The sequence below is a fragment of the Acomys minous genome, assembly GCF_964271855.1.
Source record: "Acomys minous genome assembly, chromosome: 14".
NCBI classification, from domain to species: domain Eukaryota; kingdom Metazoa; phylum Chordata; class Mammalia; order Rodentia; family Muridae; genus Acomys; species Acomys minous.
Window position 1 is genome coordinate 3,133,933 of NC_140496.1, and position 26,743 is coordinate 3,160,675.

General features: G+C 52.0%; 1 protein-coding gene across 3 annotated transcripts in view; it reads left to right on the forward strand.

Annotated features, from left to right (window-relative positions):
* The window catches only part of SIPA1L2 (signal induced proliferation associated 1 like 2), a 144,795-nt gene that overhangs the window by 10,504 nt on the left and 107,548 nt on the right, over positions 1 to 26,743 (forward strand). The window contains exon 2 of one of the 3 annotated variants that reach the window (XM_084756634.1): positions 25,928 to 26,035. The exons of the other annotated variants lie outside the window; for them this stretch is intronic. The gene's annotated coding sequence lies outside the window, so the exon portion shown is untranslated. The remainder of the gene's footprint in view (positions 1 to 25,927; positions 26,036 to 26,743) is intronic. 3 annotated transcript variants of the gene reach the window in all.

Genomic DNA, 26,743 nt, shown 5'->3' on the forward strand with positions numbered 1-26,743 from the left:
TTTGTGAGCTGGGATGTCTGTGTGCTGGGATGTCTGTGAGCTGAAAGCCTGTGAGCTGGGATGTCTGTGAGCTGGGATGTCTGTGAGCTGGGATGTCTGTGTGCTGGGATGTCTGTGAGCTGAAAGCCTGTGAGCTGGGATGCCTGTGAGCTGGGATGCCTGTGTGCTGGGATGTCTGTGAGCTGGGATGTCTGTGAGCTGGGATGTCTGTGTGCTGGGATGTCTGTGAGCTGAAAGCCTGTGAGCTGGGATGTCTGTGAGCTGGGATGTCTGTGTGCTGGGATGCCTGTGAGCTGGGATGCCTGTGAGCTGGGATGCCTGTGTGCTGGGATGCCTGTGAGCTGGGATGCCTGTGAGCTGGGATGCCTGTGAGCTGGCAGCCCAGCCCAGGAGTGGTTGGCCCTTCACAGGCCATTTCTTCAGCTCTGGAAATCTCTGCCAAGATTAAAAGAAGTATAAGAGGGAAACAGTTTTTGTTTCTCATTTCTACTTTGCTACATTTGCATAATCTTTGTTGAAGCCAGCTGAATGTGAAGCCCTAAATAAATTCCAGGCATTTAAATATTTAAAGGGATCCATCCACAGGTCTCTACTCAGCCGAAGAATAAACGCATTCAACAAAGAAAATCACACCCTCGCAGATGCAGCCGGATAGACCGTGTCCACCTTGTCACCAAATTAGAGAACGTTAACAGTGAAGCTTGCCTTTGATGGGCTCCAAAACTGGCTGTGTGCCAACATATTGCTTCCCGGCTGGAGAAAGTGGTGGGTGTGTTTCAAGCTGGCGGCTGGCCAGCCAGGGGCTCTGACGCAATCACTCGGTCCCCGTAACTGCTTTGCAACTAATTTTAGGGCAGTTAAATCCGGGTGATGTCTGGTGGCTGCCATGTGTCTGGTTCATTGGCGCTTTCTAAATCCATCCTTTTAGCTTGGCACCTCACCTCCTGGCTCTTTCTAGAATAAGCCTGGGGCGGGGTGGGGGTGGAGGTGGATGTGTTGTGTCAGTGAGGGAGGAGTGAGGCTGTCGGTGAGAAGAGGCTCAGGTCTCACCTTGCTCTGCGTCACGGAAGCAAAGCTTAGGCTACTGTGTGTGTGTCTGTGTCTCTGTGTGTGTGTGGGTATGTGTGTGTGCGCGTGTGTGCGCGTGTGTGCATGTGTGTTTGTCCGTCCCAAGCTTTGCACTCACAGAGACTGAGGACTGAGCAGGGGGCGGGGCACAATGAGGCTCCACCTTCCCTGCAGCAGCCACCCTCAAGCCACTTACTTTCCTTGCAGCCTCTGGTCGCTGCCAGCCTCGTGGTGCTGAAACCTACATCTAGCCATGGTTTCTTGGAAATGCGAAGCTAGAAATCACAACAGCAGCAACAATAAAATAAATGCGTGCACATGTATATGTATACGGTAGCTGCAGCTATTTGGAGCATCTTACAGAAGAGAACGAGTCTCGTGTGTGTGTGTGTGTGTGTGTGTGTGTGTGTGTGTGTGTGTGTGTGTGTGTGAAGACTGAAGGCCAGTGTCCCATGTCACTGTCAGTCTCTTCCCACATTATTTTCAACTGTGCCAGCTGGCCAGAGAGCCTCGGGGGCCTTCTGTCTGTATTCTCCACTGCTGGGATGACGGGCGCGCACCACCATGCCTAGCTTCTTAAACTGGGCTTCTCATGTTTGCACAGTAGGCGCTTTACCATCTCCTCAGCTCTTACAGTCAGCTTTTATGATACAGGGCTATAGTCTGCAGGTCCACTTAAGAGTTTGGCCATTTGCTATTGATGGAGCAGTTGACTCACTGGTTGCCAGGTTAGCTGGGCGCCTCTCGAGTTCCAGACCTTGGCAGGCAGTCCTTGACTCCAGTGTCGTCCTACAACCCCTCATCAGTGTCAGTTCATACGATTCTAGACCTCAGAGGAACCCACGGGCGCCTTGTCAGTGGAGCGTCCCTCTCTGACTAGAGTGTGGTGGTTTGACTCTAAAGATGTTCCCCGGTGGTTCACATGTTGGAGGCTTGATCCCGAGCTGATGGGCCTGGCATCTCTAGGTCATTAACCCCACCATCATTCATTAGTTAATTAGCTGCTAAATGAGTTGTTAGGATGTCGGGCCTGGTTGGAAGAAAGTTGCTCTGCAGTTAGGGTTATGTCATGTCTCTGGCTTTTCCCTGTTACCGTGAGGTGAGCAGCCGTCCCCATCACAGGCTCCCAGTTGCCATGATATTTTTCCTTGGCACAGCCCCAGAGCAACAGAGCTGACCAGAGATGGCCCAGAACCCTGAAACCCAAGCCAAAATCAGCACACCCTTCTTAGAGCTGTGTCCTCGAAGGCCTCTGTCACCAAGAAAATGAATGGTGTGAGCGCTGAGTCTCGTCCTGATGGCCCCGCCTCAGGCCACTAGGGAGAACGGGAGACTGTGAGCCTGGAGCTGAGCTCTGGGAAATGCCTAGGATTTAAGGGCTTCCCAGAGATGGTGCTCGCCAGTTAGCTTAGACGGGCCTTGAACTCAGGACAGCCCTCCAGGTTCATCCTCCCGGGTGCTAGGATTACAGGCGACCGCCCTGCCAGCTCAGGCTCTGTGTAAGCTGTAAGTGCGGAACCCTCGCTCCTAGTGACTGATGACTCCCACACAGGTTCAGAACCTGTCTGTTACCCCAGGTGAAATTTCTAGAACGAAATGTAGATGCCTTAAGTGTGTCGTTCACCCTGTGAGTTTTGACACATGTGTCATCTGTTGTAACCTGCATTTCAGTCAGGGTATGACGTATACCAACTGCCTGGAAACGTCTTTCCTGTCCTTACCTGGACAGCTTGCCCCACCCCACCTAGATGTCTAGTTTTCGCCTGTGGAGCCTTGTGCGTTCCTGAGAAGATAAAAATAGCAGCTCAACTCAGTTACAAATTTCCACACTCTCTGCTGTGTGGGTGTATTGCTGTAGGTACCTTAGCTCTGCACGTGCTTTGCTCTCCCAGTGGGCTCCGGATCCTCCTCAGCAGCTTGTGATTTCAGGAACAGCTTCCTATTACCTGGTCTCTTAGTCAGGTTTCTGCTTACCCCTGCCTGCCAAGGAGTGGCTTCCTGTCTCGTCCTGCCGTCCACCTGCCTGGCTTCTTGCCACTGTGCACTCTAGGGTTCAGGTGTGCTGGCGTCCCGGCAGGGTTGGCAGGGCTCCTGGCACTGACTGAATGGCTTTGTTTCTGAAGATGGGTCAGTAGAGCTCAGCTGTTCAGCTGTGTGTGCCATTTGGAAAACTTGAGGCAAAAGAAGACACGGGTGTGTCCTTGGGAAGCTGAGGACTCATTTTTAGTTCAAACACAACAGTTGCTCCAACTCCCAAATTCAGTTTGATGATGTCATCTGTGGAAGAAACAAACCACCTAAACCGGGAAGACCAGATTTTCAGATCTGCTGTGCTAAGGTGATACCGGCTAATGCTCTAACCACCCCCTGCCCCCCACCTCTAACCCCCCACCCCAAGGAATTGAAGACAGCTTGCTAAACCCAATGAGCTGCCTCTTGGTCACGCCTTTAGTCACAGAAGCTTTGGATGACCAAGCCTCTCAGGCCATGAACTGGACTAGCTTCTAACTAGTGTTTGGGTTCCTCTGTTGTCACATGTTTGCTGTAATTTTGTTGTGTGTGTGTGTGTGTGTGTGTGTGTGTGTGTGTGTGTGTGTGTGTGTGATTTTTGCATAAGGCCAGGTTGGCCACAGTAGATATTCTCCCTGCTCGAGAAGACACATTTGAGTGTAGTCCCGGGTAGCCAAGAAGCCTTTCTTTGTGGTGTGACAGCCTGAGGCCTGTGCAGATGCCACCCTGGACCCAGGCTCCCTCCATCTTCTTCCTCTATCATAAGGCTTTTGTCCCCATCTCACCTAGTGACCTATGGCCCACACTCTGGCTTGCTGAGGAGGTGGCCAGCTAAGGGTCCCTGTCACTTTGCCCTCCTTCTAATGACCTGACCTGACCTCAGGGGAAGCTGGGAGCTGTCATTACTGACATTAGCTAAGGGTCCCTGTCACTTTGGCCTCTTTCTTCTGATGATCTGACTTGACCTCAGGGGACATCACTGGCTTCTGTCTAGTTCTGTGGCTGACACTGGGCTTCATGACACCTGGTTTGATGTGGATGCCCCTCAGTGAGGCCTTCCTGAAAGCTGCCTCCATAGCAGATGCCTCCTGAGAGGGTCATGTGTTGGGGGGAAAGCAAAGCCAGTGCAGTTGCTCATCTTGGGCCCCTAGTTGTTGAGCTATCCCACACTGTAGAAGCTGTGTGCCCACGGCTGTGGTATCTAAGCCAGGTACTTTCTCATCAGAACCACGTTTCTGTACCCGAGGATGGGGGACAGTCGCTGACCTTGCAGCATTCCCAGAGGAGTCTGTCAGGTGGTCAGGAGCATGTCTGCTTTTGCCTGGTGTTGTTGGAGGATGTTTTTGTGTATTGACTATACAAATGCTGACTTGTGTCTCCAGAGCGCTGGTTGCCGCCTGGACCTCGGCATGGCCTTTACTTTGTTAGAGCATCTTCTTGCCTAGGTCGTTGTAAACATTGTTCGTCACCACCTTCTATTGGTTGAATAAAGAGCCCAACAGTCAATGCTGTGCAGGACGGGATAAGGCTGGACTTCTGGAGAGGGTCCCGGGGGGACCAGAGAGAGTGGCAGAGGCAGAGTCACAGTGAGGGCAGGGACAGCGGGAGACCAAGATGGCAGGTACCTGGCGGGTTGGGATAGTAGAGCATCTGCCCAGCTGTAGAGCCTGAAGCTCTTAAGTATGAAGGTCTCTCTGTCACTAGTCAGAGCGAGGGCGGCATGGGAAGTCACCCATGTAAGCAAGAAAGCTGACCTGGAGGCTCTGGCGTCTGATGAACTGAAAGGGTGTGTTTTGACTGTCCACTGGTGGACAGACATCCACACGGCCTGCATCCCTGTAACTTGCCCTTCCCTTAGCTCCACTCTCTTATCTCTTTCTGCTGATGCTGTTAGGGTAAGCAGCATCCTGCAGAGCCAGCTGGGGACACTGAGATGGAATGGCTTGTCAGCCAGTGCTGTGACTGACCATGGGTTGAAGGGGGATCTTGGCAGCAGGGTGGAGGTTTCTCAGAGGCCCTGTCTTCGTGGACGAGTGGGGAGGAGGTGCCAGAGAGGTCGCAGCTCCTAGCAACCCTTGGAGTTCTGGTGTGTTGTCCCCCGTCCAGTCCTGTCCCATGCCCCTCCCCCCATGTCCTGGGCCACGCCTCTGACTCTGTGTGGAGCCTACGCTTCTGTGTTCAGATACTTCCCTGCCTGAGGCTCTGGTACTGGGTGTGTGCAGTGGGGTTAAGAAGGACTTGGGGAGCCGGGCGTGGTGGCTCACACTTGTAATCCCAGCACTCAGGAGGCAGAGGCAGGTGGATCTCTGTGAGTTCGAGGCCAGCCTGGTCTACAAAGTGAGTCCAGGACAGCCAAGACTACAGAGAAACTCTGTCTTGAAAAAAACCAAAATAATAAAAAATAAACAAAAAAAAAAGGATTTGGTACCTGAAGGAACACAGCTTGGGCTCTCTACATTGGGATAAATTAATGTGACCAAGTTATAGTGCATTTTGTCTTTTTGTTCTCAAATAATAACTTAATTTGAGACGGGGTCTCATGTAGCTCAGGCTGACCTCAAACTCACAGTGTTGCCAAGGGAGGACGGCCTTGAGCTCCGGACCCTGCTGCTCTACCTCCCAAGTACTAGCATGTGCCACCTCAGTGTCTGCCACAGGGGCGGAGCTTTGTGGCTGGTGAAGCCCCTTCCCTATCCCTGTGACTGAACAGAGAATTGTCCCTTGCATCAGAGCCCTGTGAGCTTCTCTGGAAACGTGAGGCAGGGCTGCTGCCCTCGGTTCTCAGGAGACACATGTAAATGGAGTGCATCAGCAGGCTGCCGCGGGGCCAGGTGCTCAAGGCCGCCTGTCCGGGTGGACTGCGCATGGAGAGATCTGGGAAAGAGACAAGCACCTCGCTGTTCATCAGGTCCCCTGGATCTCTGCTGTCCCTCATGTTTAAAAACTAATTCAGCCAGAGTCTCCCTCCTCCCTCTCATCTCTCACTAAGTCTGTATCCCTTGTTAGACCACGGAGCCCAACAGGCTGTGCCCAGCCCAGAGCTGGCCCTGCACCTGCCAGGGTCACTGTGACTCCTCCAGATCAGCCCGTCCACATCACCCAGCACTGCACCCCTCCCAGACTCCCCAACCCTCCAGCCCTCACAGGTCGGTGCTTCCGAGAACGGAATAAATATTGCCTGTTAAAAACACACGGACGGGGCTGGTGAGGTGGCCCAGTGGGTGAAAGCACAAGCCTGAGGACCTGAGTTCGATCCCCACAACTTACATTAACAGTGAGAGGAGAGAGCGGATGCCACAGCATTGTCCTCTGACTGCCAAACACGTGTCATGGCACACATCACACACACATTAATAATAAGTAAAAGTTAAAGTAACAAAACCCCACAGAGATACAAAATTGCTGGTTTTAACAGATGAGGGCTGGAGAGATGGCTCAGAGGTTAAGAGCACTGTGTGTTCTTCCAAAGATCCTGAGTTCAATTCCCAGCAACTACATGGTGGCTCACAACCATCTATAATAAGATCTGGTGCCCTCTTCTGGCATTCACACACACCTGGGGGCAGATTGCTGTATAATAAATAAATAAATAAATAAATAAAATATTAAACAAAAAACAGATGCTGTTTGAATTTATAGAATCACAGTGACCCTAAGGAAAAAATATTGACACCTTAATGCAGGATGGCTCTTGTAACTTTGCTGTTTTACACGGGTAGCCAAACAAACGAGTGTGAAGTTCCAGCCCCCAGCTGAATGCTAACCCCACATTTCAAACAACTATATGTGAGAGTGTGAAGATCATGCTGTGATAAGTGTGCTTGCCTCTCGCTTGGTGACTGATGGGGGGGGGGGTCCTGTCCCATTGGCAGGAGATGGTGTGCGTCTAAGTAGTTCTGCTGTGTTGATTCTTCTCATAGACTCTGGTCTAAAGGTACATGGATGAAAATGGAAAAGGGTTTGATTAAGTGATGTTTTTGACACAGGGTCTTTCTGTCAGACCAGGCTAACTTTGAACTTGTGTGATCCTCCTGCCTCTGCGCCTCCTGCGACGTGCATTGCAGACAAGCAGTGTTGTGCTGGGTCAGAAAGGGGATTCTGAGAAAGTTCACTAAAGTCATTTTAAGCTTTTGCCCCCAAAGTAAAGCACAGGATACTGGGTCCCAGGGTTTCTCTTCGACTCCTCCTTGGGGCGAGGCTTCCACGCTAACTGTGGGCCACAGTTAATTTGTCCTGGGAACACTGCAGCGTCCAGATTCCTCCTGCCTTGTATTCAGCTGCCAACTATAAACTCTCACAGTTGCCGGGCCTCATAATCGTAGTCAGTTACCTGCCAGTCCAGTTCTGCAAGAGGGAGACGGGTTTTTGGTGGTTTGAGGGGAGTGATTACCCCAAATTACTTCTCAGAGGAGCAGTGTGAAAGCGTGGAACACTTCTGAGAAGAGACAGCTTCCTTTAAAGAGAGGGGTGAGGCCGGGGCTAGGTGCCACACCGACTTTATAGAGGCTGGACTTTGACTGGGTACCTCTCAGAAGATTTATTTGGGGGCTGTGCCTTTAGGATGTGGTAATGGAACCTCAGCGTCCCTCTGCCCAGATGAGCCTGTGCTTGTTGGCCGAGTGCCTCTGCTGTGGCAAGCCCCTGGAGCAGAGCGTGTGGAAACGAGAGGAGGAAGCCCTTCCGGATGCAAGCCACCTGCTAAGGTCACCGTGCTGTGTACTGTGTAGGTTTTGAAGAGAGGAGGGCCATGCTATGGAAAGTCTGCACCAATAGTGCCTGCTGAAAAGAGCGTGCGCACATACCCACGGCTCCGCCATCCATTCTGTGACTTTGGAGTTCTTACTGTGTTTACATGCGCTCTGTCCTCTGCCAATTCCCTGGGGGGCCTTACATCTGCCTTGAGAAGTCCAGGCAACGATGATTTTCTATACATTCCAAGCAAATGGCTGGAGGTGGGGTGCAGGTGCGGGTGCAGGTGCGGGTGCAGGTGTGTAATCGGACCTAGAAACTGCCTTTGCGAAAAGACTGGGCTCCTTACCTGGACATGGGTCACTAAAGACTGAAAGCCTGGCACCTCAGCTTACCCACCTGATCACATGTACACTGACTTCTCTCTCCCCCTCCAGGCTGAGACACAAAGCTAAGAACATCTTGTTCACTGTGCGGCTTTACAGCTTTAGACCCCAAGGCGCTGGAGAGTCTCCAGTTATGGTCTAACCTATGTCCCCAAAGATTCTGGGAGCAGTGAAGTCTCGGGGACAGAGAATCTCGATGGGGAAGCCAAGGCTTTACCCAGCCTCCTGTCGTGACGTGGGAACTGGCTAAGAGAGATTTCTCTATCAGTGTCGAGATAAGGACCAAGCCGACCACAGTTCCCCCAAGACTGCTTGTTCACACCTCAGGCTGGTGAGGTGGCTTAGCGGGTAAACACTCTCCACCAAGCTTAGAGACCCGAGTTCAATCCCCGGAGTCCACGTGGTAGAAGAGAACTGACTCTCAGAAGCTGTCCTCTGACTGCCACAGTGCAGCCACACCACGGTAAACAAATGTGCAAAGTGCACACGCTTCTCACAGTTGCCCAGTTCTTCCTCTCTGTAAACCCCGACGGTGGCTGAGACATCGGGTCTCCCTCTTGCACCGTGGTCATCTTTATCCTTTTCTCCAGGGCTGGAGAGAAGGCTGAGTGGTTAACAGCACTTGCAGCTGTCCAGGCTTAGCGCAACGCATCTTTAATCCCAGCACGAGGGAGGCAGAGGGAGGCAGATAAATGTGAGTTTGAGGTCAGCCTAGTCTACACAGCGATTTCCAAGGTAGCCAGGACTACATAATCGACCCTGTCTCAAAAAAGAAAGAAAGAAAAAGAAAAGCACTTATTAGGTGCTCTTGTAGAGGACCTAAGTTCAGCTTTCAGCACCCACATTGGGTGGCTCACAGGCACCATAGCTCTAGGGGATCTGAGGGCCTCTGAAGATACCTGCACACATGTGCACATACCTCCCCACAGGTACACACACATATGCTTACGTAATTATAAATGAACATCATATTTTTCAGTGTAATGCTTTGAGTCGATTTCTGGGCAACTGGTTGGACCTAATTTGTTGGGAAGCCTCAGATTTGGCGTTGACCAGGACTCCTGACCTAGCAACCCCTAGGTGTGCTGAAGACCTTGAACTAGGCAGCTGGGCTCCAGCCCTCGGGTGGGCGGTCCGAGCACTGAGCCACGTGGGAGCTTAGTAATTGTGTCAGGGTTCGCCCGTTATAGTCACAGCTGCTCTGTGTGTGACAGATTGGAGTGCAAGATCGATTATAAGGTGGAAAGTGTTGGCAGGGAGACAATAAATTATGGTACTCCATACCATCAAGTAATTTAAGTCAATTTAGTATCTTGTTTCATTAGGCTATTTAATGGCGTGGGAGAATGTTCCCAGAATATTAATGCAAGCATAAGAATGTTCTTGCTAAACAGCATGTATGATGTTAGTGTGTCCGGAAGATGAGGTATAGGCATGTTGTTAGCGCATGACTACATCAGACTACACACTGGCCGTGGCTGTTGGGTGCACATATGCATGAGTGATTATCTCCTCCTTTGCTTTAGGTTTTCTGAAAGGAAAGTACTAATTTTGTAAGAGAAAAAGCATGCTCTTCATACATTAGAATGAGTTGTGTGTCATTAAAAACGATCAGTCTTTCTAGTTTAGATTGGTTTCCTTTCCCTGTATAATCTTCCTCTCTTTTTTTCTTTTGAGTGTATTTAGGAAGTTTTAAAGACAACTAATTAGCAACTTTACTAGGCACCTATAATAAACGTCTTGATATCTATCAAATGCACATGTAATCCAGTGGCCTAGGTGTAATCTCCTACAGGGAGCATTCCTGCCAGCGGCTGCTCATCCTGTTTGTGGGGATTTAGGCTGGATCTTTGAAACTTCTGGGTGTTTTCTCCTTAAGCTTCTGCTTCAGAATTCCATAGGTATATGTTTGTATCATACACAGTAAATATGCATTCCATAGGTACACGTTTGTGTTATACATAGTGCATATGCATTCCATAGGTACACGTTTGTATTATACATAGTGCATATGCACAGGTTAGAAGCCCCACAGTTAACGTCCGGCTCTGTAATGCCGTCTTCACAGTAAGGAGTCACCTGACTCGTGTTTATGTGTACCTTTAGCCCCACAGGTGCCTTCCCTGTGATGCTTATGCTAGCTACAGGACACCAAGAAGGTAGGGCATAGATTTTGGGCATTTACTTGGAAACAGCTCTGCAGCCCTCCCTTATCTCTGAGCGCACAGACATCTTGACTCAGAAAATTCCACGTGTCTTTTTAGCTGTATAATCACCAGCCTTTTGACACCATGTTCTTTGACATTTACATTAAAAATAAAAATTAGCTAATTTGTAAGTTATAAGGTCTTTAAAAATGGTTCATTCCTCTTTCATGCCTGTGAATGCTTCTATTAAACTTCTGAGATGGCTTATTAAATTAAATGCAATGTCAAGAGCTAATTGTCTCTCTGTGAATTAGCTTATGTGACAGAAAGAGACCTGGTTTAAGCAGCACCTTTGAGTAGCAGTTTTGAAGTCCACTCTTCAAATGTAACCATCCTTAGCATGTGGCCTCCGTTACCATTTACAGATGTTAACCCCATCCTTGGACGCTGAAAGGAGACACAGCCCTTTCAGAAGAATGGTGCCTGCCTTGCGTAGTAGCAGCCTGGAAGGGCGCAGGACCGTCATGGTCCACCATGTCGCTCTCTGCTTCTCGGTGTGGATGTGCTCAGCCAGGCCTCTGCAGTCCTTGTACTGCAGGCATTCGCAGGAGGCAGCTCAGGGCAGCTCCAAGCTCTGGGACTGGGCTTCTCTCCAAAGGCAAAGAGAAGCTGGTATCTTAGACCCAGTCTAGTCCTGCACAGGGGGTCAGGGGAGGAAACTGGGGTTGGGGGCCATAGGGATACCCCAGGTCTGGGCTGAGGGCATCTGTAACTCCATCTGCAGGCCATGGTACTCTAGGCAGAGGGAGAGGGGCCTCAGGGGACACTCTGTGGAGCATCCGTGTGCAAGAGAGAAGCTGCCTTTCTGCCTTGAGCCAAAGGGAGACACTGAGGGCTGTGGAGGAGGTGACCACATGGCAGGGCCAGGAGAAGGTACCATGGAGCAGGGGTGGTGCAGCTGGTCGGGGCTGCGGGTGAATCTGGGCTGGAACATTAGGGGGATGCAGGAGATGTGAGGTCCCTTCTGCCAGTGTCCTAAAGGAAGCCACTGCTGTTAAGGCGGAGAATCCAGATTGGCCAACGGTTGGAGCGTGAGTGACTGTGGAGTACTTGGTTCCTAAGCAGGATGTTCTGTACCGTTCTCCACATTCCCCAGGCTCAAGAGACACTGGGAGGAGGGGGCAGAAAGAAGGAGCTGTGGAACCCTCTTCTAAATGTGACATGGCCATGGTCAGGAGCTCAGGAGCTCAGCGCAGCTGTGGAAGCCTCTTCTAGATGTGACATGGGCCATGGTCAGGAGCTCAGTGCAGCTGTGGCTGCTGCACAGGACGGGTTTCATCTCGGCCTGCCTCAGGGAGGAGTTATGGGCCGCTGGAGGTCAGCAGGCCAAAAGCCAACCAAACAGAAAAGGCATCAAAGTAGGACGGGATCTGTTGAGAAGATGGTTCCACCAGGAGCGAGGAGGATGAGGGTTGCTATTGCCCAGATTCGGTGTCCGAATGATGTGAGGGAATTAAAAGCATATCGGGTGCCTATGACATGTTCTCTGTTCTACGCTAACTTCCTGGTGTCACGTGTGTGAAGCATCACTGTGTCCTTAGCGTGGCAGAGTCTGGCGTGGCATCCTCCCGGGCAGGCAGCAGCTGTCCCTGACACAGGCAGTGGGGACTCGAGAAGTTCATAGCCACATGGTATCAATGGAGAATCAGAAATGCTCTTTTCCAGACCTACTGTGTTTCTTCTAACCGCGGAAACCGTATCTCACAGGTCAGTGTAAGCTCCGTAGGATGAATGGAGTGTGAGGCCTGACATCACTGTGCCACCATGGTGAGCAGTCTGAGCAGCGGCTCGCAGCTTCCCACTACAGGGGGGATGGCATGCCGAGGAGAAGACTCAGGAGCTTCTGGTGTGTGCCACACGTAGTGCCCTGCACAGGGCAGCTCATGATCACTCTTGGGCAAGTCGCCTGTGCCCAAATGATAATCCACATGTGCTGAAAGTGTGGCCATTCAGGCTTGCTGTGGTGCAGAGCATGCTGGTTGTTCACAACAACTCAGAAGGAGAGCCACCTGAGTGTTTTAGAGTCTGAATACCCGTGTTGTGTTCAGGGAAGGTCCCTGTGACTGGTGGTAGTGAATGGTAGAACACAGGCTTGGAGAGGCCTGCCTGACCCACGCAGGAATGGCCCTGCTGCTTGGCTACCTGGGAAGCCCCGTTTACCCTTCAGCTCTGGGTAGACAGAGTGCAGAATGGCTCTGGTTCCCCTGGCTGCATTTGGTCTCTGCTGTGGCACTGGATGGAACTTACCTGAAGACAACCAATCCCTGACCCTGACCCTGACCCTGACTCTGACCCTGACCCTAGCCATACCATAGTCATAAACTCTGACCCTAACCCTGACCTCACCCTGCCCCTAACCCAGAAGTGCCCCACACTCTCAGTGGCCCTTGTTATGGTAGGATCCCTCCTGCTGGTATCCTCTGGCTGTCCCCAGCACCTGCTGGCTCTGCCTGTGGTCGGTCCTCTTGTCCCCTGCCTCTCTGTCTCTCTCTGGACTGTGGAGATGCCCTTCTAGACTGACCATCAGGAGGGCAGGAGTTGAAGGTGGCCGTTCTCAGTTAATGCGATGATGTTGGCAAGGGCCAGCTGCATTTAAAGCCACAGATGCCGCCATGTCACTTGCCACAGCTCACGTGCTCAGTGGCCATGCGCAGCTGGTTGCCACCACATCAGACTGCGTGTGGGGTGCTTTCATGACTGCACAGGGCTCCCTTGTTCGCGTGTCGTCCTCTTGTCAGCCTCTGGCCCCGGGCCTTGGACGGCTTCCACCCGTTGTTCTCCTGAGGCACATGGTCGGGGCGGCCCTCCTCGGAGAGTGAACACATTCCCTGCAGACCCCGCAGGTCCCCAGCACCCTTCCCGCCCCTGCACTCCTGCCTCTCTGCATGAGGTCTCCTCAGATGCACCTGTGCTTCCTTATCCTGGTAGGTGACACATGCTTTAAATGTTCCTGTGTCCACTCCCCCAGACATAATAGTCATAGAATTTGAGTACTTCACACATTTTTGAGGTGACATCCAGCACTTTCATCACACATTTAAATAACTTTTTGTTCACAGAACATAGAAAAACATCAAAGCTAAGATGGGAATAATGTGAGCACTGCTTTAGTTGGGATCAGTTTGAGCTGCCTGATCATGGGGTACATGCCACGCAGTGTCACGCCTGTGCCATGCCTGATCCTGGGATACATGCAACGCAGTGTCATGCCTGTGCCATGCCTGATCCTGGGATACATGCCACGCAGTGTCATGCCTGTGCCATGGCTGATCATGGGGTACATGCCACGCAGCTGTCATGCCTGTGCCATGGCTGATCATGGGGTACATGCCACGCAGTGTCATGCCTGTGCCATGCCTGATCCTGGGGTACATGCCACGCAGTGTCATGCCTGTGCCATGGCTGATCATGGGGTACATGCCACACAGTGTCATGCCTGTGCCATGGCTGATCATGGGGTATATGCCACGCAGTGTCATGCCTGTGCCATGCCTGATCATGGGGTACATGCCACGCAGTGTCATGCCTGTGCCATGGCTGATCATGGGGTACATGCCACGCAGCTGTCATGCCTGTGCCATGGCTGATCATGGGGTACATGCTGCGCAGCTGTCATGCCTGTGCCATGGCTGCTGTGGTTTGAACCTTTTTGATATTGGGGGAAATTCCTAGGTGTATTGAAAAGGTCTTCATCAGCTGTGGGGGCAGTGGTGGCGCACACCTTTAATCCCAGCACCTGGGAGGCAGAGGCAGGTGGATCTCTGAGTTCGAAGCCAACCTAGTCTGCAGAGTGAGTTCTAGGACAGTCAGGGCTACACAGAGAAACCCTGTCTTGAAAAATCAAAACAATAGCAGCAACAGCAAAGAAGAGCTCTTCATCATCAGCTCTGGGCTCTCTGAAGCTCCAGCACCCTCACTTGGGCTGCCTTTGCCGGACACATGCCTGCCTCTCTGGCCTTCAGGCTGATTGTTAAAGGCTTGTAGTAGTCAAAGTTCCGGAGTATCTTTATGTAAAGCCCCGGAAGTTTGTAACCATTCTGCAATGCATTGTGGGAAGAAAAGGATGCCCATCTGTCCTTCAGAAGTCTTGTGTGGACGGTGAGGGTCTAGATGCTCCTCAGTTGTGGGTCCTTGAGTCGTTGGTGCTTCAGGCTCAAGTGGGAGACCAGCTCTGAGGCAGGTTTCCTCTGTCCTTCTCCTTTGGAGGTGCCACGGGCCTGCTGTGGCAGTCTGCTCTTTAATTTAGGATATCATCTCTCATGAAATTATACAAGTATATAGTCACAAACAAAAAATAAAATATAATTGAAAAATAACACAAAGTGTCAGTTTCTGACAGCTGTTTGATTCTGTCACCCCCATGTCACAGGCCCTGCACACTGGATGCTTCGCCTTGTAGGTGTGTGTGTGTGTGTGTGTGTGTGTGTAAGGTAAGGTGTTGTGGTAGGGTGGTGATTTGGCCTACACGAGACCTTCTCAACTACCCTTGGCAGCTTGAGACAAGCAGAGTGATTGTTCGTATACTGTGACTGTGGTGTGACGACTTTGGGGGCCCCCCTGCTCTATACGTAGCCCATGAACTCACCAGTTCTCTGGTTGACCTTGGTGAGCTTGTGCTTTGATTGACACTGGAATCCTCTAAAGAGGGGTGGATGGACTTGTTTAAAAACAAGGCTTGATGCTGGGTGTGGCAGTGCATGCCTTTAATCCCAGCACCTGGGAGATGGAGGCTGGTGGATCTCTGTGAGTTTGAGGCCTGGTCTGCATAAAGCGTTGCAGCTGGCCAGGGCTACATAGTGAGAACTACAAAACTGAGGCCCCCAAAATCGGGCATATTAATTTTTACTCTATTAGGGAAGGCAACTGTAAATGTTGAGTCTATAATTGTTTTTCAGTTATGCTAAATATAGCACAAAAATGCAAATAAATGGTTTCTACTGGTTACCTTGTAGTAACAGTTAGTACTTCAAGTGTGACTGTCACTGTAGCACTTTTCTTTCCAGGACCACTGGGGGTAGGTTAGGTATCCCTGGCACAGGTTTGTGCCCAGAGTCTGGCAGAGCACTTCACCTGTGCGAGCAAACCCCAGAGTCTGGCAGAGCACTGCACCTGTGCGAGCAAACCCCAGAGTCTGGCAGAGCACTCACCTTTGCGAGCAAACCCCAGAGTCTGGCAGAGCACTGCATCTGTGCGAGCAAACCCCAGAGTCTGGCAGTCTGGCAGAGCACTGCACCTGTGCGAGCAAACCCCAGAGTCTGGCAGAGCACTGCATCTGTGCGAGCAAACCCCAGAGTCTGGCAGAGCACTGCATCTGTGCGAGCAAGCCCCAGAGTCTGGCAGTCTGGCAGAGCACTGCACCTGTGCGAGCAAACCCCAGAGTCTGGCAGAGCACTGCATCTGTGCAAGCAAACCCCAGAGTCTGGCAGAGCACTGCACCTGTGCGAGCAAACCCCAGAGTCTGGCAGAGCACTGCATCTGTGCGAGCAAACTCCTGAGTCTGGCAGAGCACTGCATCTGTGCGAGCAAACCCCAGAGTCTGGCAGAGCACTGCATCTGTGCGAGCAAACCCCAGAGTCTGGCAGAGCACTGCACCTGTGCGAGCAAACTCCTGAGTCTGGCAGAGCACTGCATCTGTGCGAGCAAACCCCAGAGTCTGGCAGAGCACTGCATCTGTGCGAGCAAACCCCAAGGCTTTTCTTTCTGCTTGCAGGAGTACTGCCCACAGCTCAGCATCTGATAAGTCTGACTCCAGGGGAAGCATTATATCTGCATAGGAGGAGCTGGGGAGATAAGCACTTGGGAGCGGCTTGCTCAGTGTTCTTGGGCATGCGCCCTTCTAGACTAGGGCTGGCTGTCAGCGGGCCTCCAGCCTGTGACATGTGGCAGGTCCTGGCAGTGGGAGACCCAGCCCTTGCTAGGAGTTAATGTGGTGGACGTTTTGGTTTATACATAAATATGTTTTTGTTTTAATCCCAGGTGTGGGATATGGGGGCTGCTCCAGTTTGTCCACAGCTGATAACTGCACCTTGTGCCAGCAGTGAGTGGTCTTTGTCAGTGGGGATAAAAGCCAGACCCAAAGCAGAAGGCTGCCGGTGGGCGGCCTGTGGCCCGTCCCCATCCCGTTTTCCCCCACCCCCATCCCCGCTGCTCCTGGTTGTGGTGTGAAGAGAAGTCAGAGACACTCTAAGAAAAGACTGGACTTGCCTCGTGAGGCTGGATTGGCCCCATGGAACCGAGGACACTGCACAGCAGGAAGCAGCTAAGGACAGCTACGTCCCCTCCCCCACTGACCTTTCCTCTGCCTGGTGTTGGGGTGTTGGAAGGGATTGAGGTGGAGAAGGGAGAAAGAGATTTTAGGAACCTAGAATAAAAATAAATTTTAAAAGTGGATTTGCCACAGCGCTGGCCAGTACTGTGGGGAGACCTGGAGTTGGGTGCTCTCCAGGTTGAAGTCTGCTCCGGGTGCTGCCACTTGATGGACAGTAGGCTGTGGAGTTCCCCAGATCTGGCCACACAGGATGAGGACAGGGTGTAGAATTTAGTGTAACTTCCCCAAACAGTAAAAATGTCCTGGTCACAGTTGTTAGCCGTAGAGTCAGCCCTGCGCAGCCTCCGGCCTCCTGCCAGGTGGGGCATGTGATGCAGGGGCACAGGGGTGCATGCTCCATGGTCAGACCAAGGGCACGGGTGGGGGTGTGTTTACAGAAGCTCGCTTAGCTAGAGCACTGTCAACTGTCATGTGTGACCCCTCCCCCCAGCCACTGTGTTGTTAATTTACACAGTATATACTCTGAACCTGAAAGCCCCATTCTGCTGTGTCCCAGGCCTTAAAGCAAATTTCTTGGTCCTGTTTCCCAGCAGACACTCTGTTTGCTAAGGGAAGCAATGTGATCAGATTTGGGCCATCAAGGAAACTGTACAATAAAACCTCTACAGAATTAGATGTAAGTGCACAGGTCTGTTTGTGAGGGGGGCTCGCCTAGCCAGGCAGTAGGCCTTGAGGGAGTGAGTGCTTATGCTAATTCTAGGTCAGAGCAGTGCTGTGGCCTCTGCCCTGGGCTAGCTGGACCTACCTCTTCTCTCTCAAGGGTAAATAAAGTCCTAGCTCCCAAGGGGGATGGTTCCTAGAGAAAAGTGGGGTGTGTGTGTGTGTGTGTGTGTGTGTGTGTGTGTGTGTGTGTGTGTGTCTGTCCGTCCATCTGTCTGTCCTCAGGTGGGATTTGTACCTTAAGATCTCTTCTCCCTCATGTTATGGAAACATGACCCAGAAAAAGTGGGGACCCCACCCCCAGCTTCCTGTGGCTTGGTTCTTAGATTTCCAGCCTCCAGGACAGCCAGAAGAATACACCTGAGCTTATAGACCTTGGGCAGTGGGAGGGGTTTCGGGGTGAGCGTCTGACTCGATGGAGCGAGCAGTGCCAAGGATACTTCATTTACACGCGGCAGCACAGCTCTATCATAAGAAGGGGCGCACGGGACTTAATTATCCTATGGGCAGTGGGGGGGGCGGCACTCAGATACCCTTAGAGGTATGGGAAAAGGTAACTGACTGAAAGCTAAGGTCCCAAGACATCTCATTGGCATGGAGGAGGTGGGTGTTTCCAGGAATCCCCAGGTGTGCACTGAAGGGGTTTCTTATCAGGAAAGGGTTGGGCCTGTAATCTCCCTGAGGGCTGTGTGACTGCAAGGGAGCAAGCAGATGAGGATCTTGTGATCCCCACCAGCTCCCTCCATGAGGGAGTGCTAACAAGCTAGATCTCTCTCAGGTCACCACGGCTGTCCCGCTCTGACTTAGCCACGGGACCGTAGCCATGACTGGCCGGCCGCTGAACACAACAGTTCTGCCCTTGCAGCCTTATGTTCTGTAGTGCTTCTAAGAGTTGCATGAATGAATCGTGTGACCTGAGCTGTCCTGCTGGTTGGTTTCAGTCAGGCCCTTCCCTGTTAGTGGCCTGGACCTGTCCCACAGTGTCTGAGCACTCCCTGCGAGCCACTCGGCTGAGGAACCCTCTTACACAGAGGACACGTGGGTGTTACAAGATTCTTCAGGCTGTAGTCTTGATGTTTCCTGGATGTTCCTTGATGTTTATGGAAAGAGGATTAGGAGGGAGGTCAGGACATGCAGTAGTTTCAGGGCCCACAGGCAGCCTCACCCACCACTCGCTGCCCACTGAATTCTTGGTTGGCCTCAGGGCTGACCTCTTTCCTGGCTTTCTGCTCCTTCCTCTGTGTCCAACCACTACCCCCGTTTAAAGCCTACGGCTGACCAGCCTTCTGGAAGTAGCGGTCTGCGTGCCACGGCGAATGGGAGTGATGGGGAAGTAGTGGAGGTGAGGACAGCCCCACCCTCCTGAGTGCTGCTCAGGGAACCTGTCAGCCGGCAGGGATGTGCCTTCATGGTTGTTTCCTTTGGTTAACACTTGTTTATGGTGGTTTTGGGATATTTTTGTTTTGGAGAAAGGGTCTCACTATGTAGCTGTGGCTTGCCTGGTACTCGCAGTGATCCTCCTGCCTCTGCTTGATGTTGCTGAGAGTAGAGGTGCTGGGGGTAGAGGTGTAAGCATTTCTCCTGGACTCCACAAATCCCAGTTTATTCTCAATGAAAATTAGTTCTTTCTTTGAGACTTTAAGGAACAAAAGCCCAAATTCCAAATGTCTGACCAAGTCCTTCCCGCCCCCTTTTCTATGGGGCAGGGGAAGAACATGCCATTCACCTACAGAGTGATTGCAGGTGTTCCCCAGGTGAAGCGTCCCCTGCCAGTAGTCAGTGATGACCGCCAGAATGGGGTGAGAGCAGGCCTTGAGGAAGGTGATGGCTGAGCAGAGTCGGGAGTTGCCTGGCAGCAGAGACAGTGGGGCACCCAGAGGGGATGGTTTCTGCCCTTCACCTGCCCTCCCTCCTTTTCCCCCTGCCCCCCTCTCCCCTCTCTCTGTGATTGAGAGAGGCTAGTTCTTCCATCTTTATCTTCAGATGTGGGTGAGGTACTGAGCATGGTTGCTCTCCTATACAGTTACTTTTTTTTTTCAAGACAGGGTCTCTCTGTGTAGCCCTGGCTGTCCTGGACTCACTTTGTAGACCAGGCTGGCCTCGAACTCACAGAGATCCTCCTGCCTCTGCCTCCTGAGTGCTGGGATTGAAGGCGTGTGCCACCACACCCGGCTCTTTCTTTACAGTTACTTTTCAGCCAGTGTGTCAGAGTGAGGCCAGCGCTATGGTTCAAGGCTTGGTGCTCTCTGTGCTGGATGTCAGCTAAGACAGGGTTAAATGTCAGTGTAGAAGGAAGTAGTCCCTGAGAGACTGGGCACTAGGCCTTGCTTGCTGCCCACCCAGAGTCCTTCATGCAGAATGGGAGGGGCCCTTGGGAAGCTGAGAGTGAGGGAGGACCTAGGAAACAGAGTGTCTGTCTGTCACGTAGATGAGCCTTGTATACTTCTGGAACCTTCTCAGGCCCAGCTGCTCATTAGACTCTCCAGGCATTTGAGAAGTCCATCTGTCAGCCATGGCCGTTTGCCTGTGGGACTAACTGTGGCCCTCAGTCGGCCCGCTGAGGAGAGTGTGCCTCCAGATGCCGGACTACTTGGGCTGCTAGCAAGTATACGTGGCCTTAGATGAAAACCCAAGACACCTTCCTATCTGAGGCTTGTTCCTGTGTCCTGCTCGGCCCTGTCACTGCCTGTAGTATTGACACTCTCTGGTCACAGGGACTGGAAGTTAAAAACGGTTCTATGATGTTAGATTATTTCAGGAGAGGTTCCGACTCCTCCAAGATGGCATGTGTTAAGTTTAGGAGCCTTGGGCTATTTGGGGCTGGGAAGGCTTTTATGGGAAGACGAGTGCTGGTGTCTTCTCTAAAGCTTCAAAACCGAGCGGATGAAGGGACGTGAGCTTAGCTCTGGCCGGTGCTGCGAGGCCCTTCTCCCAGCGTCTTCCCACAGTTCCCCACTGCTCTCGCCTCCTGATCAGATGGTTTGTTTTGCCCACTCAGGCCCTCTTGCCCACTCGTGGCCTTAGCTGCTCTCCATGCCTCCATCTCTCCCTCTTGTTCTGGTCTTAGGTTCCGCATCTGTGCCATCAGCCATCAGCGTGGCATCTGTCGGTGTCACCTAAGCAAGTCATTTTAGTTGGCAGAAGACAGAAATGGGGTCACAGGAGGGTTAGAGGGGAGCTGGAGTGTGGGATGAGCCAGGGTCAGAGGCTTCATTTTCTCGGCCTACTAAAGAATCAGAAGTGCAGCAGGTTGCCACAGAGAAGAAAGGCTCCAGTGCTGTAGACAGAAGTCAGCCATGAAAGGAAGGCCTTGGGAGTGAGGAGACACACAGAGCAGACGTAGCAGACCCTCCACAAAGCTGAGGCAGGGGACTCAGAAAACAAAACAACCAACAACAAAACCGAGTATCTTCTTGATGGCAAGGCCTGGGCTTGTTTTATTTATTTATTTATTTATTTATTTATTTATTTATTTATTTTGGTTTTTTTGAGACAGGGTTTCTCTGTGTAGTCTTGGCTGTCCTGGACTCACTTTGTGGACCAGGCTGGCCTCGAACTCACAGAGATCCACCTGCCTCTGCCTCCCGAGTGCTGGGATGAGAGATGTGCGACACCATGCCAGGCTCAAGGCCTGGGTTTTTTTTAAGTTTTCCTCTAATTTAGGGTTGGTCAGTTTGAAGGAAGCTAGGCTTGGCCTAGAACTCTGTGTGGCCCATCCTCAGCTGATCTTGAGCTTGCCGAGCCCTGTCATCAGCAGGGAGTCTGTTGCTGGGAGACCCTGCAAAGCTTTTCTCTCAGGTCAGGAGGGTGAAGCAAAAACCAGCCATCTTGGAAATGTGCCCCCTTTATTGCCCAGCGATGAATCCTCTTCCTTTGCCCTCCCAGGAGCTTGTGTCTCGGCGCCTGGCACACGTGTGTTGCTGCTGGTCCTGTGTCCTGAGCTGGGGTGGTTGTTGGCTTAGCTTTGTGCTGTGGAGCTGAGTGTGCTGGCTGCCCACCATACACACCTTGAACATGCAGGTGCTGCAGTGGGCACCAAACCCCCAGGCCTGCTCTGCGACTCCAGCTGCTTTCACAGGGTCTTCTACCTGGACCACCGTCATTCTGTCTGTGCACTGCTGAGGTAGTCGTCTCTTTCAGCACTTGCCACTCTGCTGACGTTGGGGATGCCTAGCAACGTTTCACGGTTTGGACAGTTTTTAATCACTTTAATGAAACCATAATAAATCATTTTAAGAAGAGCACCCTGGGGACAGGAACTCTAAGCTGGGTTTTGGGTTTCTCACGCTGCAGAGCCCAGCTTTTTAATGCAGTGCAGTCCTACATGCAGTGTAAGCAGGAGCTGCTGCAGGACAGTCCTGCTGCACCCAGAACCCCTGGAGCAGGGGTGCAGTGGCTGGGGGGCCTGGCCACTCCGCAGCCTCTGCACCAGGCACCCAGAACTGTGGGAGCTAAGGCCATTTTCCATTGTGACTTCAGCTCAGAGGAAGAGTAGAGCATGTGACAAAGGACTGCCAGAGAAAACAGCCTGGGCTGACTGCTCACACTGGCTTTGGTGCTTCTGTGTGAGCGACAGGTGTGGTAACTCCCACCATGGTGGCACACACACTTGTTGAGCAGGGCAGGTTGCTGCCCACTTCCTGGGTGTAGCCAGTCCAGGCACCATCTGCAATTATGTGGGCATGTTCAGTGGTCCAGCAACTGTTAGCAAAGGAGTTCCCAGTGTTAGAAGCTGAATCCCAAGGAACCGGTTTTCCTCATTCCCCCTGGTCCTGACTAATTTGTTTCCATTTTCTGGTTCCATGACAGAAAGGGACATGTTTAAAAACTTCCCCTCCCCTCCCCTCCTCTCCCCTCCCCTCCTCCTGGGGCTGGGATTTTCATCTCATAGCCTGTGTCTTATAAAGGGAATCTTCTAGAACACTTCCCAGTAAACTTTTTGATTAGTCATAAACATTCCTTTTGTATGCTTATGCACTGTGTCCCTGTGTGGTGGTTGTGTGAGAGTCTAAATGGAGGTCAGAGGTCAATGGTAAATGACCGTTATGGCTCCAGCTTTTACTTTTATCTTTTGAGATAAGAGCTCTGGTTTGTCTGGCGCTTGCTCTTTCAGCTGCGCTGGTTGGCCAAGGAGCCCGCAGGATCTGTCTGGCTCTCCTCTGGTGCTGGGAATCCAAATGTAGGTGGTCTTGGGTGCTCAGCAGGCACACACACAGCTATCTCCCCACGCCAACATCCCATTTGTGTGAGTTTTTCTTATCCTCTGGTTTCTGAAGGCCAGGGGTCTGTTGGATGCCTGAGGAATCACCTTTGTTTTCTTTTCACATATAAACCAGAACGATTTCCATTTGAAGCCAGCAGACTCAATGTATAATAAAGCACATTTATCTGCTTGCTTGCTTGTTCTTTGTAAGAGGAGAATGCTCTAGATGATCTATGTCTTCTCCCCAAATAAGCTGCCTTGGGAAGCCAGCAGCTGGTGGCCCTGCTCCATCACCCCAGCCTAGAGGTGCTCCCCTCTGGAGACCCGGCTGCCTGTCCCCGCCCCAGCAGAGTGCAGAACAGACGTGTCTTGGCTATGCGTTCCTCAGTGACTTCTGTCTGCCCGGCATCCCGTTTTAATTCTGGTGGTAAGCGTCTGTGAATGCCTGCTAAATATTCCTCTTACTAGCCGACAGCCCCCGTCAGGCTGTGTGCATGTGCGTGACAGCTTCAGGTTGTGTGTGTGCGCGTGTGTGAGAGCCGCTGAGTTTCTGTTCCTTCTCCCTTCTCCCTGATGCTCTGCTTTCAGAGTCCAGTTTGTGGGAATACTCAGTGACTGGTCCATATGACAGTGACAGCAGGAAAAGGAAGGACGCAGGCTCAGTCCAGGAGCACCTGCGCGAGTGGCCTCCTGTGACAGGGTGATTAGAGGCCAGGGCTCTTGCCATTTCATCTGTGTCTGCATTTCTGTGTGAGAGTCTCAACACATTTTAGGAAATTTAAAGTAAGAATGTGAAAGGGCTGTGAAGGCAGCTCAGTCTGCACAGTGCTTGCTATGGAAGTGTTAGGACCCGAGTGTGAGCCCAGTGCCCAGAGACAAAGCCACAGCACTGGGAGGGAGAGAGAGGCTTCGCCCAGCCCTGCACTCCAGGTCCACTGGTAGACTGCCTCACAAAAGCAAGGTGAACGGGGAACAACACCCTAGGGTGACCTCTGGTCTATGCGCATGTCCACACATACACAAATACACACACAAATACATACACAAACACACACACAAATACACACACGCACAAAACCACACACACTTGAAACATGGAGGGTGTCCTTCTTCTTGGCCCAGCAGGTGGGACTGTGGTGGAGTGTGACATCCCCTCACTGAAGTCTGTTAGCCCAGGCATGCAGGAGCTTTCTGGCTTTCTTAGACTTTGTCTTGCTGTGCACCCTCACCCAACAGACAGACAGACAGACAGACAGACAGACAGACAGACACACACACACACACACACACACACACACACACACACACACCCCATACACAGAGCACGCTAAGAGAAAGCCCTGGCTGCTGGTAAGCTGGCCAGTGAAAGGGCTCTCAGACAAAAGCACCACAGCAGCACACAGGCTCCCACCCACCAGAGTTAGAGGTCAAATCCAGCTCAGCCTGTAGAGAACCAATGTGGACCCAACTGCATCCCTAGGGCATAGGGGCAGTTGGTCCTGAGCCTTCCATGGCCTATCAGACAGACTTGGTCAGAGCTGGCTGCTGTGTCCACTGTGCAGTTACAGTAGCCAGGGCTGGTCAGTGCAGCTCCCACAGAGGTGGCTCCATGCCCACCTACCAGAGTGGAAGACGTCACTCCTACCATGGGGCAGCTTTTTACACCCCCTTCTCTGCTGTGCAAATAGCTGGGTTGGTGTCCAGTTTGTTCTGGAAATGGGAAAATCTGAAATACTTGCGCTCTGGCAGGTGCTGACTTGGCATCTGCAGGTTGGGCCCACACAAGGTGGGGCTCTGCAGCCCGCCCTCCTGGCTGTCCTTTAGGCCAGAGTCTGCAAGTCAGGCCCACACGAGGCGGGGCCTCTGCAGCCCGCCCTCTGTCACCTGTAGTCGAGAACCAAGAGCCCCCATCCACACCGAGTTGCTGGGCTCTTCTGTGGCAGACCTTCAGTGGGGCCAAGGTTTATTGTCCTGTCTGTTGTGAACTGCATGGAGATGACCCAGGACCCTGGCCTTCTGTCTGCGTGTGCACCCGGTGACTCAGTTCCCTTCCAGTTATTTCCAGTTCCTGGTCTGGTGCTTGCTCACCACACTGGACTTCCTGTCTAATTCTGGTCTGTTCTGCAGGATCTCATTCATGCTTTTTTGTCTGAGGTGGAGCAAGCCTTGGCGGGTGGGGAGGGGGAGGGGGGCCTGTTAGTGTGCAGCTGCTTCTACAGGCTGTGCATAGCAGCTCCGCGCTCTGCTTCAGGAGGTGAGATGCTAGAGTTGAATTCACACGGCTGTCAAGTCCGCTGTGTCTTTTCTCTCTGCCCTCCTCTTCCAGAGCAGAGTCTGTATACACAGGCTTTCCTTCCTCCCATGGTGCTGCTCTGAGTTAACTTTCTTTCTCCTTTAGCTGTATTGAGCTTTGGTGTAACTCTGGTTGTGAGCAAACATTAATTTCCCCTTGACGTGTCTTGCTGTCAGCTGTCGCAGCATAGTCCTTGTGGGCATTTCTGAGACAGGCCGCAGAGGCTGGCAGCCGGAAGGCCCGGACCCGAGGGGGAGGCGGCAGGGAGAGGTTTATTACTTGTTGTAACCAAGTGTGGAGAGAAGCAACTAAAGACCTATTTTGCTTACAGTTTGAGGGTACAGTCCGTCCCGGATGCAAGGCGTGGCAGCAGGGGCACAAAGCTGCCTGCTTATATCTCAGTGGACCAGGAAGTAAAGAGCCAGGCTATGAACCACACCTCCTAAAGGTTCCACAACCCCCCAAAACAATGCTGTTAGCTGGAGTACCGGTGTTGAAGCTCCCGAGCCTGTGGGGGACATTTCACAGTAAACCCACTACAGGAGGAGAGGTGGCCTGTCCTGTGGCGTGTTCTGTGAGGTGTCCCGAGGTCTCAGGTCCCCGGTGAGGCAGAATTCAGGAGTATGGGGTGTAGTGGGTGTCTGGATCACACATACCCTTGTATGGACTCAGGAGACCCTGTGGGGGAAGCCTTTGCCGGAGTCAGACTCAGTGTTGTGTGTGACATCTCTGTCACCCCCATATGTGCCACAGCAGGAGGCACCCTGGGCTGTGCAAGCGTCGCTTCAGGAAGCCAAGCTGCCTTTGCTCTGGAGGTGATAATGAGAAATCATTTCTTTTTCTCATGCTTGTACCTCATGCTCTCACTTTGAAGAACAAGACAAAGGCACTTAGCATCGAAAACCTCATTTCTCCTGAGATTCACTTAGTAAAGTTGTTGGCGGGGTTGAGGAAAGTTCTCCCTGGAAAACATCCCAGCCCAGGACCAAGTGGAAAACAAGCCTGTGCCCACTCGTGTCTGGTGACAACTGAGTTATTTGCCAGTTATGCAGAAGGTGTTTTTAGAACTTGTCTCATCCTCAGGGTTCCAGTATTTTGATCCCGCCTCCCGCCCCAAGACTCCAGAGCTAGAGAAAGGAGACTGCGAGGAAAAGATGCCTGTGAAGATGCGCCCGAGCAACTCTCGCTGTGGTAATTAATTGGCAGAAAAATCAATAATTGAGTGAGAAGTCTCTCAGTCAGTGTGACAGAGACAGTGCAGTGAGATGGGAGATGGCACCAGAATCAGGGAGCTAATTGGGAGAATTTACATACTGCACGCTTCTGTTGTGCCCCGAGCTGCTAGTCACCTGGGAAATCTGTAGGAGACTCACAGAGACCCACATGTTCAAATCTCTTAACCGTTTGGCCCTCGACAGAAGCCTTAGTGAATATATATATATACCTGCCTTAATGAATTAAAACGGGACCACTGTTTGCTTGTCGGTCTGATAATTAGCTCACTTCTTTCTTCAGAGATCAAATCCTTTGCCATTCTTCCGCCCTCTGCGACTTCTCATGGGGGCTGCTGTCTTAGTGTTTGTAGATGCTGACTCTGAGCCAATTTAATGGCAGGGTGGTTTTCTTGTTTTGTTTTGTTGTTTTATTGAGGACCTTCCATGGTGTTTGTTTTGTTCAGTGAGTAGCCGTCATGTTGAAAGTAATACATACGTGAAGTCTCCAGGGGACTTCATCCCGCCCCTGCCCGCCCCGCCCGCCCCCGCAGCTTCCCTTGGTTGCCTGCAGTTCTTTCTCTAGGGCTGAGGCCTTGTGACTTTGCCTTGTCCACACTGGCCTGTATGTCAGTGTCGTCCTTGTTCATGCTTAGGCGGCCATGTTGGTGAGACTTCGAGTGTGTCG